Source organism: Bidens hawaiensis, unplaced genomic scaffold (genome assembly GCF_021521415.1).
Source record: "Bidens hawaiensis isolate Kalapana, Puna unplaced genomic scaffold, B.hawaiensis_p1.1 tig00037397_1, whole genome shotgun sequence".
NCBI lineage: Eukaryota > Viridiplantae > Streptophyta > Magnoliopsida > Asterales > Asteraceae > Bidens > Bidens hawaiensis.
In genome coordinates, this window is record NW_027496536.1 from 89908 (window position 1) to 95907 (window position 6000).

The 6000-nt window shown below is 34.4% G+C and overlaps 1 pseudogene across 1 annotated transcript in view; it reads right to left on the reverse strand.

Moving 5' to 3' along the window:
• Nucleotides 1-2563, reverse strand: part of LOC143589357 (ninja-family protein mc410-like) — a 56091-nt pseudogene extending 53528 nt beyond the window's left edge. The window contains exons 1-2 of the transcript XR_013145270.1: nucleotides 2477-2563; nucleotides 2301-2365 (exon numbers count right to left, since the gene is read on the reverse strand). The product of XR_013145270.1 is annotated as a ninja-family protein mc410-like (transcript). The remainder of the gene's footprint in view (nucleotides 1-2300; nucleotides 2366-2476) is intronic.
• Between the last annotated feature and the right edge of the window lie 3437 nt (nucleotides 2564-6000).

The window sequence follows — 6000 nt, forward strand, 5'->3', positions numbered from 1 at the left end:
AATTGAAGGTTTACTTTAATAAGTCAGTTGCCATTAGTTTCTCAAACAGTAAAAGTTCGAGTGGCGCTGCATTATGTTTTGATACAAAGTATTTGTTCGTAGTCGTACGTGAACAAGTAGAGGAAAATAAACTTTGTATCGAATACATTAACACTAAAAATATGCTATTAGGATCCGATAACTTTAGGTCTCCCGCCCATAAATATCTGATAACTTATAATGCGGATGGGCATAAGTATAGACATTGTATAATAGCATATGGTGTGTATGAATTATTATGATTTCCTCGAATGCTTTGTTTTTGTCTATAATAACGGTTATGTGCACATTATGATCTATGGACAAAACTTATGCAAATTAATTAATTACCTTAAAGGGTTTATTCTAGTTATTTGATTCTAAGTTTTAAATGTTTTATGTTGAGACTTTAGTATGAGTGTTGGGGATCTTGAGTTGACAGCAACTCGAACAATTGTAACTATCTACTACAATTTTAATGTGAAAACTTGATGAGTGTTTAACTTGGCCACTAATTTAACGAATTACTCATCCTAAATGGTTATTCAGCCAAGGGAGAAAATGTTGGAAAAACCCATATAATATGGCCTCATTACCATTTAAGTAATTATGATTAGTCAAATAACCTAACTGGACCCATAAGATATATGGACTATTTGATGGATGTACCCATATATATATATTAGGGTTTCCTTATATGTCACATAATAATTACAGAGAAAAACACACACCAATAATTTTCCCTCTAAGATCTCCATCAATCAGTGACATCATAACGGAACCGAATCAGGAATCATCACCACATCGTCTTCCTTCTCTAAGGTCTTGTTTCATACAAGTAAGTTCTATTATTATGATGTCTATTTCTTATTTATGATTGAATTGACATATTATGGTTTATATTTTGCTTGTGTCTCAACGATATAATCAACAAAAACCAATTGTTTGTCTCCACCGACAACAATACACGGGTTTTTCGGTTGCTTAACAAATCAAACCAACTATTTTTTAACTAGAGATAAATGGAATAAAGAAAATTAAATTGTACAATATTTGATGTTTCTGATTTGATTTCTGGTTCCTTTTTTTTCTCTTTAATTCTAATTGTAACTCACACCAATCAAGCACAATCTGTGATCATTGCCCTGATTAGTATCTTGATTAAAAAATCGTTCAGCCCTTTTTCTTGGCTGATGACTATACAATTTTCCTCAAAATTATTTCCTTGATAACCAGAACTCCCAATTGATCAATTACCTGAACAATTTTGAGACAAAAACCAAAAAAAGGGCAACAATGGCCTCCTTTTTTTTATCGAGATCCAAAACAACAAAATAAAATTAGTTTCTACTAATCAAATGATTTCCAATTGAATTGATTTTCTGATCAATTTGATAATTGAGACAGAATCTCCTTTGATCGATCAATTCAATTATATGGTTTTCTTGATTTCAACTTATTACAGCCCTTTAATCAGAACCAATTGTACATAACCCTTAATCGATGGATTATCGTACAGTCAATTAAATCCTGGGATGTTCACAACAAAATTCCCAAATCAATTAAAACCTTGCGTTGATGCCACTGTCGGTAATCAGCGAACAAATCACACAATTGGCAATTGAATAGAATAAAAACAAGAAGATACACAAAGAAATTCTTGAATTAAAATACTGAATATGCGATTGTTGATAAAGGTTACGTTAACAAATTTGTCTGACATCATCCCTATTTATAGAGTATAAAATTACATATTAACCATACTAAATACAATAATTACAACAAGACCCCTACACTTATAATTAATAAGGTTTAGTTTAAATATTAATAGGCATTTTGGTTATAGCATGCTGGTGCATTTGGAGACTTGTTTCTCAAATGCAGATGCAAACCCAAGGAAGATTTTGGAAGATATTAAAGCTCTTAGTTTTTTTAACGTGTTGGTGTTAGCCTGTTTGGGCGTTCTTACTAAAGTTCTATTATCGAAAAAGAAAATGTTGTAATAACACCAAAGAAACAATGAAATTGGCAGAATCAGAACTCTATTAACAATGGCAATTACAAGAACGATAAACTGGAAATCTAATGAACTTTACAGAAATTGAAAAGTGAATAAATCTACTCTAATTGGGAATCTGTTATAAACCCTAATCCCCAATCTAACAACATAACCGTCATTAACAAACTAACAGAAAACTTAGGCACAAGCAGTCCCTGCATCTTTATCTTCTTGTCACTTTAAACCCAAAGTATAACATCTTTAACAGATCGACACTTCTAACCCTTCAACTTTCATTGACCAAGATTGACCTTTAACAATTTTGACTTTATCATAACAATTCTCCACCTAAAGTCACAATTAACTTTAACTAAGCCCCAACATTTTAACACAGTATTCCAACTTTGGCCCTGGAAGAGTCTTGGTAAACATATCTGCAGGATTTTCATCTGTTGATACCTGCAACACTTTGACTTCCTTGTTATTGACTATCTCTCTTATAAAGTGCAGCTTGACATTTATGTGCTTTGATCTTTCATGAAACATACTATTTATAGACAATTGAACTACCCCCTTGATTATCACAAAACACCATAGTATCATCCAAATTAATTCCCAAATCTGACACAAATCCTTTTAACCAAATTGCTTCTTTAACCCCTTTAGTTAATGCAACATATCCTGACTCAGTTGTTGACAGTGCAACAACTTTCTGCAACTGAGCCTTCCAACTCACAACATTACCATATACCTGAAATGCGTAACCAGATATGGACCTACCTCTATCCAAATCTTTAGCAAAGTCTGAATCTACATAGCCAATTACCAAATTACCCATGTCTTCAAAATTTTGTTTAAACACTATCCCAAGATCTTTAGTACCTTTTAAGTATCTAAAAATCCATTTTACTGCATCCAAATGTTTTCTTCCTGGATTGGCCAAGTACCTACTCACTAGGCTCACTGCATAGCCTATATCTAGTCTGGTACAGACCATAAGATACATTAAACTTCCAACAGCATTTCCATATGGCACCTTTTCCATATCTCTCTTATCTGCTTCATCTTTAGGAGAATCATTGGTTGAAAGTTTAAAATGTGCACCAATAGGAGTCGTAACCACTTTTACATTATCATCTGACATACTATCGTTAAACAATATCTTCTGCACATAAGAACCCTGTGACAGCTTTAATGTCTTCAGACTCCTATCCCTTTTGATTTCCATACCTAAAATCTTCTTGGCCTCACCTAATTCCTTCATATCAAATTCCTTCATCAGAATTTCCTTTGTAGCTTTAATCTCATTTTTATCTTTACAAGCTATCAACATATCATCTACATACAAGAGTAAATAGACAAAACTACCCTTGCAGTACTCCCTATGATACACACAACTATCATAGGCACTTCTCTTGAACCCATTACTTATCATACACTCATCAAATCTCTTGTACCACTGCCTAGGAGACTGTTTAAGTCCATACAAAGATTTCTTCAACAAATAAGCCTTTTCCTCATGACCCTCCACCTCATACCCCTTTGGCTGCTTCATATAAATCCTTTCTTCCAAACTTCCATGAAGAAAGGCTGTTTTTACATCTAACTGTTCTAGCTCCAAATCTAACGAAGCAGTTAATGAAAAAATTACCCTTATTGAAGAATGCTTTAATACAGGTGAGAAAATTTCATTATAATCCACACCACCCCTTTGTGTAAACCCCTTGGCAACAAGTCTTGCTTTATACCTTGGTTCTTCTTCAGGATTCAATCCTTCCTTTACTTTGTATATCCATTTGCAGGACACCAACTTTTGATCTTTAGGCTTTTCAACTAGTTTCATGTACCATTTTTGTATAATGAATCCATTTCTTCATTCATGCTGTACACCACTTGTCTTTATCTCCTGAATTGATAGCCTCATTGTATAACAATGGTTCAAAAATACTTTCTTGTTTTGCAGCCATAAAAGCTACTGCAGATATGTCTTCTGTATCTCTAAATCTTAAAGGAGGTATGATAGTTCTTCTAGTCTTATTTCTGGCCAGACCAGGACTATTTTCAGTAATGACCGAACTACCCCTTTCCTGATCTCCTTCAGTAGTTTTAGAGGTTGGCTCCACCTCAATCTGAACACCCTCCTGATTGACTGAAATACCCTCAGTAGTACCTTCACCTTTGTTTATACATCCTTATAAACCATGTCTTCATTAAACTTGACATCCCTATTGAGTATGATTCTTTGACCACTACCTTCTAGTTTCTATAACCTATACCCTTTCACACAATCAGGATAACCAAGGAAAAAATGCTCTTGGTTCTAACTTTCCTTGACTTATATGTGCATAAGCCAATGACCCAAACACTCTAAGATTACTATAATCTTGCTTATGACCAGACCAAACTTCCATAGGTGTTTTCATTCCTAAAGCTGTAGATGGTGACCTATTAATCAAATAGGCTGCAGTAGTTACTACTTCAGCCCAAAAACTTTTTGGCAACCCAGAACTAACTAGCATACATCTCATCTTTTCACCAATAGTTCTGTTCATTCTCTCAGCCAAACCATTTTGCTGAGGTGTTCCAGGAACTGTCAAATGCCTAGCAACCCCACTTGACTTACACAAATGATCAAACTCCTTATTACAGAACTCTAAACCATTATCTATTCTAAGTTTCTTAAGCTTCTTTTCAGTTTGTGTTTCCACCAATGTTTTCCATTCCTTGAACTTATCTAAAGCATTATTCTTATTCTTAAGTATGTATACCCAAACCCTTCTAGAATAGTCATCTATGATTGAGAGATAATACCTTGCACCGCCCAATGAGTCATGTTTTGCAGGCCCCCACAAATTAGAGTGTACATAATCTAAAATACCTCTTGTGGGATGTTTGCCTCTGCTGAAACTTACCCTCTTATGCTTCCCTAATACACAACTTTCACAAAAACTAATGTCACAACTCCTTAGTTTTCCAAGAACTTGCTGTTTATTCAACTCAACAAGCCCCTGTATACTAATGTGACTTAGTCTTCTATGCCAAAGTAATGCATCATTATTCAAACTATTTGATGCAACATTCACAGAACCAGACTCTTTGACTTTACCATCTAAGAGATAGATATTGTTATCTTTCCTAGATCCTGTTAACACAACCATAGATCCTCTTACTACTCTAGCTTTACCATCTCTTAAACTAACTTGATACCCTTCTTTTTCAAATGTACCTAAAGACAATAGGCTTCTTTTCAGATTAGGAATATACCTCACATTCTTGAGATCAACTTCCATTCCACTCACCATCTGAATTGTAATTGTTCCCATACCAAGAATTTGACAAGGTCTGTCATCACCAAGCTTGACAGAACCAAGATCTTTATGTCTTAGATCTTTAACGAATTCTCTCACCGGAGTCATATGAAATGAACATTCTGAGTCCATTACCCATTGCATCTTTCCTTCAAGATTATTCACACAATACACTTCAGCACTGTCATAACCATCAGAGTCCATTTCTTGTGAAATATGACTATTTTGCCCCTTTGATGTACTGTTTTCACCCTTATTTTTCTTGAATTCAGGGCAATCCTTCTTGAAATGTTTTTCTGAATTACAAAAGAAGCACCTCTTCTTAATTCTTGACTTAGATCTGACTTGATTCTTGAACTTGTTCCCCTTTTGATCAGACACCCTTTGTTCAGGTCTCCCTCTTACAAACAAACCATCTCCATCATCTTCTTTATGATCTGATCTCTTTTTCAACTCTTTTGAGTTTAATGAAGCCAACACTTCATCCATGGTAAGAGTTTCTATACCATACATTAGTGTATCTACAAAATGTTCATAAGATGATGGAAGAGATGTCAAGAAGATAATGGCCTGATCTTCATCATCTAACTCCACCTCAATATTCTTTAAATTCGGAATGAGTTCATTGAACTCATCAGTGTGATCTTCAAGTGTCTTTCCAGAGATCATATGAAA